Raw genomic sequence first — 5,318 nt, 5'->3', positions numbered from 1 at the left:
CGCTCATACATGGGCTCCGGCTTGCCAAAGAACTTGGCATTCGCCGGATCCTATGTTATGGCGACTCGGACCTGGTAGTCCAGCAGTCATCCGGTGACTGGGACGCCAAGGACGCGAACATGGCGAGCTACCGTTTCCTGGTCCAACAACTCAGCGGATACTTTGAAGGATGCGAGTTCCTCCACGTACCTCGAGCCGACAACGAGTCAGCCGATGCCCTGGCTCGAATAGGCTCCACCAGGCAAACAATTCCAACCGGCGTCGCTCTACAACGCCTCCTCAAGCCGTCCATCAAGCCGTCTCCGGAATCCGATTCCATCTTCGTGCCGCCTGACCCCGATGCGGCCAGGTCCGGCTCGAAGAATCAAGTAGCCGACCCCAAGACCCCCGTAGCCAGCCCGGCGACTGCGGTAGCCGGCTCGGGGACTGCGGTAGCCGGCCCAGGGACTGCGGTAGCCGGCCCGGGGACTGCACCAGCACTACAGCCGACGGCTGACTCCAGCACCTCACCGCTCAGCCCGCCCACCCTGGTGGCAGTAGCCACTTTGGCAGTAGAAGAAGTCACGGCCCCGTCATGGGCTCAGTCCATCCTCAACTTCCTAGTAAACCAAGACCTGCCGGCTGACGAAACAGAAGCAAGACAAGTCCAGCGCCGAGCCGGAGCATACACAATCGTCAACAGAGAACTACTCAAGCGCAGCGTCACCGGAGTCCTCCAGCGATGCGTCGAGCAAGAGAAGGGCATTGCAATCCTCGCAGACATTCACCAAGGAGAGTGCGGCCACCATGCGGCCTCAAGATCACTTGTCGCCAAAGCCTTCCGCCATGGTTTCTTCTGGCCGACTGCTTTGGACGACGCCAAAGAATTAGTCAAGCATTGCAAGGGATGCCAGCTCTTCAGCTCCAAGCAACACATGCCGGCTTCGGCACTCAAGACCATTCCCCTCACTTGGCCCTTTGCCGTTTGGGGACTGGACATGGTGGGCCCATTCAAGACGGCGCGCGGCGGCATGACGCATTTGCTCGTCGCCGTGGACAAATTCACCAAGTGGGTTGAGGCGAAGCCGATCAAGAAGCTGAATGGGCCGACTGCCGTGACGTTCATCGCGGACATAACAACTCGGTACGGCGTGCCGCACAGCGTCATCACCGAAAATGGCACGAATTTCGCCAAAGGAGCCTTGGCACGTTTCTGCGCAGCCCAAGGTATCCGGCTGGACTTAGCATCCGTCGCCCACCCGCAGTCAAACGGCCAGGTCGAGCGAGCCAACGGCCTCATCCTCTCCGGCATCAAGCCCCGACTGGTTGTACCTCTGGAGCGCTCAGCCGGCTGTTGGCTCGATGAGCTGCCGGCTGTCCTCTGGAGTCTGCGCACTACACCAAACAAGTCAACCGGCTTCACCCCTTTCTTCCTTGTGTATGGTGCCGAGGCGGTCATCCCAACTGACATCGAGTTCGACTCGCCTCGAGTAACCATGTACACGGAAGCGGAGGCCAAGGAAGCACGAGAAGACGGCGTCGACCTGCTGGAAGAAAGCCGGCTGTTAGCTCTCAGCCGGTCTGCAATTTACCAGCAGGGTTTGCGCCGCTACCACAGCCGGAAGGTCAGGCCAAGATCTTTCCAAGAGGGCGACCTTGTGCTCCGGCTGATTCAGCGAACAGCCGGCCAGCACAAGCTCTCAGCCCCTTGGGAAGGCCCTTTCGTCATCAGCAGAGCTCTAGGCAACGACTCCTACTACCTGATCGACGCACAGAAGCCGAAGGCATGCAAGAGAGACGACTCCGGCAAGGAGTCGGAACGGCCATGGAACGCCAACCTCCTTCGAAGATTTTACAGTTGAAAGGCAGTATGTATCACGCTAACTTTTGTATTAAGTACAAGACAATAGGCTCCCTGAGGAGGGCTCGGGGACTGCCATCCCTTATTTATGAATGAAAAATATCATGCTTGTCGTATCATTTACTTATTCCGTCCGGCACCGAGTCCGACTAGTCGGCTCGGGGACTGGCCGACTGAAGTTATATTAGAAGTCCCACCCGCAGTCAGACAAGTAGTGTGCCGGCTCTCAAGCCTTCCCTTGCCAAAAGTCGCAGTTCGAAGAACCGGCTGTCCGGCTGGCAAGGGTTAAAGGTAGGAACGACCGCCCACACGAAAAACGGCTAGGGACTAACGGACTAATATAACAAAGCCGGTTTTTCCCACACCGCCGACCGGCTACCAGAGTAGCCGGCCGGCCGGTTTCCATTCACTTTACTTTAAATCCAAGAAAGCTCAAGTACTTGCCTCCCCAAAGAGGGAAGGCGGCAAAGGAAAAAGCCTAAGGATAAACAAGCATACGCGAATGGAAACCAAACATGCACATGATAATATTTACACAAAAAGACCTCCTAGAGGCCAGCATTCAACATAGTTTGGATACACCCCCAGTGGGTGGAACTGCGAAACTTAACAAAAGGTTGTTCAAAGACAACAAAGCAGGAAAGATAAAGACGGCAGGTCAAGCTGGCGGAGCGGCCGACTGGTTGGCGGAGACGGTCGCGCCGGCTGAAGGAGCGGCCGACTGACGAACTTCGGCTTGGTCGCCGCCTCCCGCAGAGGGCGCGCTTCCATGCGCCTCGTTGCTGGAGGCACGGTCGGCCTGAGGTCGACTGGTTGTTCCACCAGCCGGCTCGACGTCTCCGCCGTCGTCGTCTTCGTCTTCTTCGCCCTCGTCGCTGGAGGCGATCTCCTCCGCCGAGTCCTCGCCCACCGCCGGGTTCAGCCCGAACCACTCCTCCAGCTGCGCGACACCGTCATCATCGATTTCGGGTGCGAAAACGCTGATGTCGGTGCACTCAGCGATCGTTGAAGCCCGCTGGGGGATAGCCGGCCTCACCGCCTCCAGCTCCGCATCGGCCTCCATCCGCCAAGTGCGCAGCTAGTCCAGGCTCAGCCCTGGGTACCAAGCCCGGACGAATTCCAACGCCCGCCCGGCTCCGAGGCGGGCCGCTGACGCTTTCCAAGCTTCGAAGCGACCAACTGCGACTTCCAGCCAGTCGGCAGTTCGGCTCGGAGTGCGGGGGATCGTCTTGCCGGGCCAGAGGGCGGCCAGCACTTGCGCCCCGGCACGTTGGAGCCGGCAAAGCATCCGATGAGCCGGCTGCAACCGTGCCTGGATAGCCAGAAGCTGCTCCTCAAGGGTCCGGTTTGCATCCGGCGCGATGTCGGCCCCCGCTTGCCGGCGCGCCTCGCGATGGGCCTCAATGCTTTGGGCGGCGAAGGCGGAGTAGCCTGGGAAGTAATCTGCAAGAAACAACAAGCAACAACCCAAGATAAGTCAAAAGACCCAGGCGGCAAGGGGCAGGAGAAGGGCCGAGGAAGGCAACTTACCGTCGATCAAGTCCTCGATCCGGCCGAAGCCTTCATCCAGAGCTCGCCGGGTCTCAGACCAGCTCGCCGCCTCCATCTCATATTCCGCTAGCAAGGTGGCTTCACTTTCCCGCGCCGCCTGCAGGGCCGCCTTGTGGCTTTCCTCTTGGTCGGTCAGCTTCTTGGCCAGGCGATCTCGTTCCTGGACCAAGGCAGCGCACTCGGCCTCTTTGGTGTAAAGGGCGGCCTTCGCTTCGCCAAGCTCCTTCCTCAAGTCGGCGTTGGCCCCTGAAGACAAAGAAAGAAGAAAGATCAATAAGAAAAGAGTCGTCAAGAAAGATTTGACCCGACTGCGCAGCAGTCGGCCCGAATCTTGGGGACTACACCCAGTGGGTGCGCTGACGCGCCCCCACAGGAGATAAACAAAACCAAGTACTTACTTCGGCTGTCGGCCAGGTCGTCGGTCCGCCGGCTCAACTCTCGAGCCTGGGAGTCGAAGGCGGCAGCATGAAGGTTGTGGTATTCCTAAAAGTTTAGAAAGAAAGCAAAGTAAGGTGGCCGTCGAGAAAGATCCGACCCGACTGCGCAGCAGTCGGCCCGGATCTCGGGGACTACACCCAGTGGGTGCGCTGACGCGCCCCCACGGAAGAAATTAAGAAAGCAGAGCAGCTAAGAGCGAAGGACTCACCCGGATAGTGGTTCGCGTCGACAAGAACTCTTGGTTGAGCTGTTGCAGCAGGGCGGCTTGAGCTTGTAGCCGGCTCCGGACCCCTTGAGCCGCCGCATCCAGCTCGCTGGTCCCCCCGCTGGGAGTCCACTCGGACACGGCGGTGCTGGCCGCCTCCAGATCTCCAGCCGGCTGGCCTGCGCCCGCGGCTCGGCGCAACTCCGGCGGAGCAGCGCCTCCTCCAGCACGCCGGCCCGTCGCCAGCTGCACCTTGAGGCCGGCCCTGCTCTCTGGCTCGCCTCCGGCCGGCTCCTCCGGCGCCGCTGACGATTGACCGCCTTGGCCCGCTCCGGTTGGCGCCGCAGGCGGCGCTCTCCCAGCCAAGGCCACGGGCTCCTCCTCCCTCTCCAACAGCGGCGGGTCTTGAATGATCTCCTCCGCCAAGGGCAACGGGGTGTCGGGGGCCACGGCTCGGAGAGGAACGGCGAGCAGCGGAGGCTGGCTGCGCGAGCTTTCCGCCTACGTCTCTGCGGGAGCCGCTTCCCTCTGGGCCTTGGCTACCGCTTCAGCCTGCCCCTTTGCCGCCTGGGCGGCCGCCTTCTCCGCCGCCTCGCGCTCTTCCCGCGCTTCGCGGGTGTTCCGCTCTGTGGCCTCCCTAAGATCGGCGCGGGGGTCCACGCGGCGGGAGCTCGAAGACCCTCCAGCCGGCCCCACAACGGAGCCGCCCGGGCCCCGCTCAAGAGAAAGCGGCGCCCTGTCCAGCAAGCGAAGAAAAGTTAAGAAGACATTCGAAGAAAAGAGAACAACGACGAGACTGCGGCAAAGCAATTAAAGACTTACGCCGAGACCGCCTGGGGCTGTTTCAGAGCCTTGCGGAAGCGGGCCGCCTTCGCGGCCGCCTCTTCTCGCTTCGTCGCCGCGGCGGAAGGTTTGGACTTCTTCGGCCGACTGCCGAAGAGGCCTAGAGCGGCCCGATGTTTCTGCGCGCCGCCGGCAGCCGGCGCGACGGACGAGCCCGCGCCCTGTTGGTCGGCCGCCGGCTGGCGACGCGGAGCGACTTCGGCTTCAAAGTCGTCCGGCCAGTCCTCAAAGCTCGCGGTGAACCTTGAGCCTCCGGGCTCGGCACTGTCCCCCACGACGGCGTCTTCCATGGCAGCCGCCCCCAAGTCCGGGTCGTCAACATCATCCACCGTGCGGTCGGGGGCGTACTGGCGTTCGATCCTTGCCGCCCCGGCCGGCGGCGCAAGAAGAGGGTTCTGCACAAAGAACCGGCTGGTCAGAAGCCGGCCGTCACGAAGCCGG

The sequence above is a fragment of the Triticum urartu genome, chromosome 3A (assembly GCF_056163025.1).
Source record: "Triticum urartu cultivar PI428250 chromosome 3A, HENAU_Tu73, whole genome shotgun sequence".
In the NCBI taxonomy this organism is placed as follows: Eukaryota; Viridiplantae; Streptophyta; class Magnoliopsida; order Poales; family Poaceae; genus Triticum; species Triticum urartu.
The sequence above is the reverse complement of the archived record's forward strand: the minus strand, read 5'-3'. Positions refer to the sequence as shown.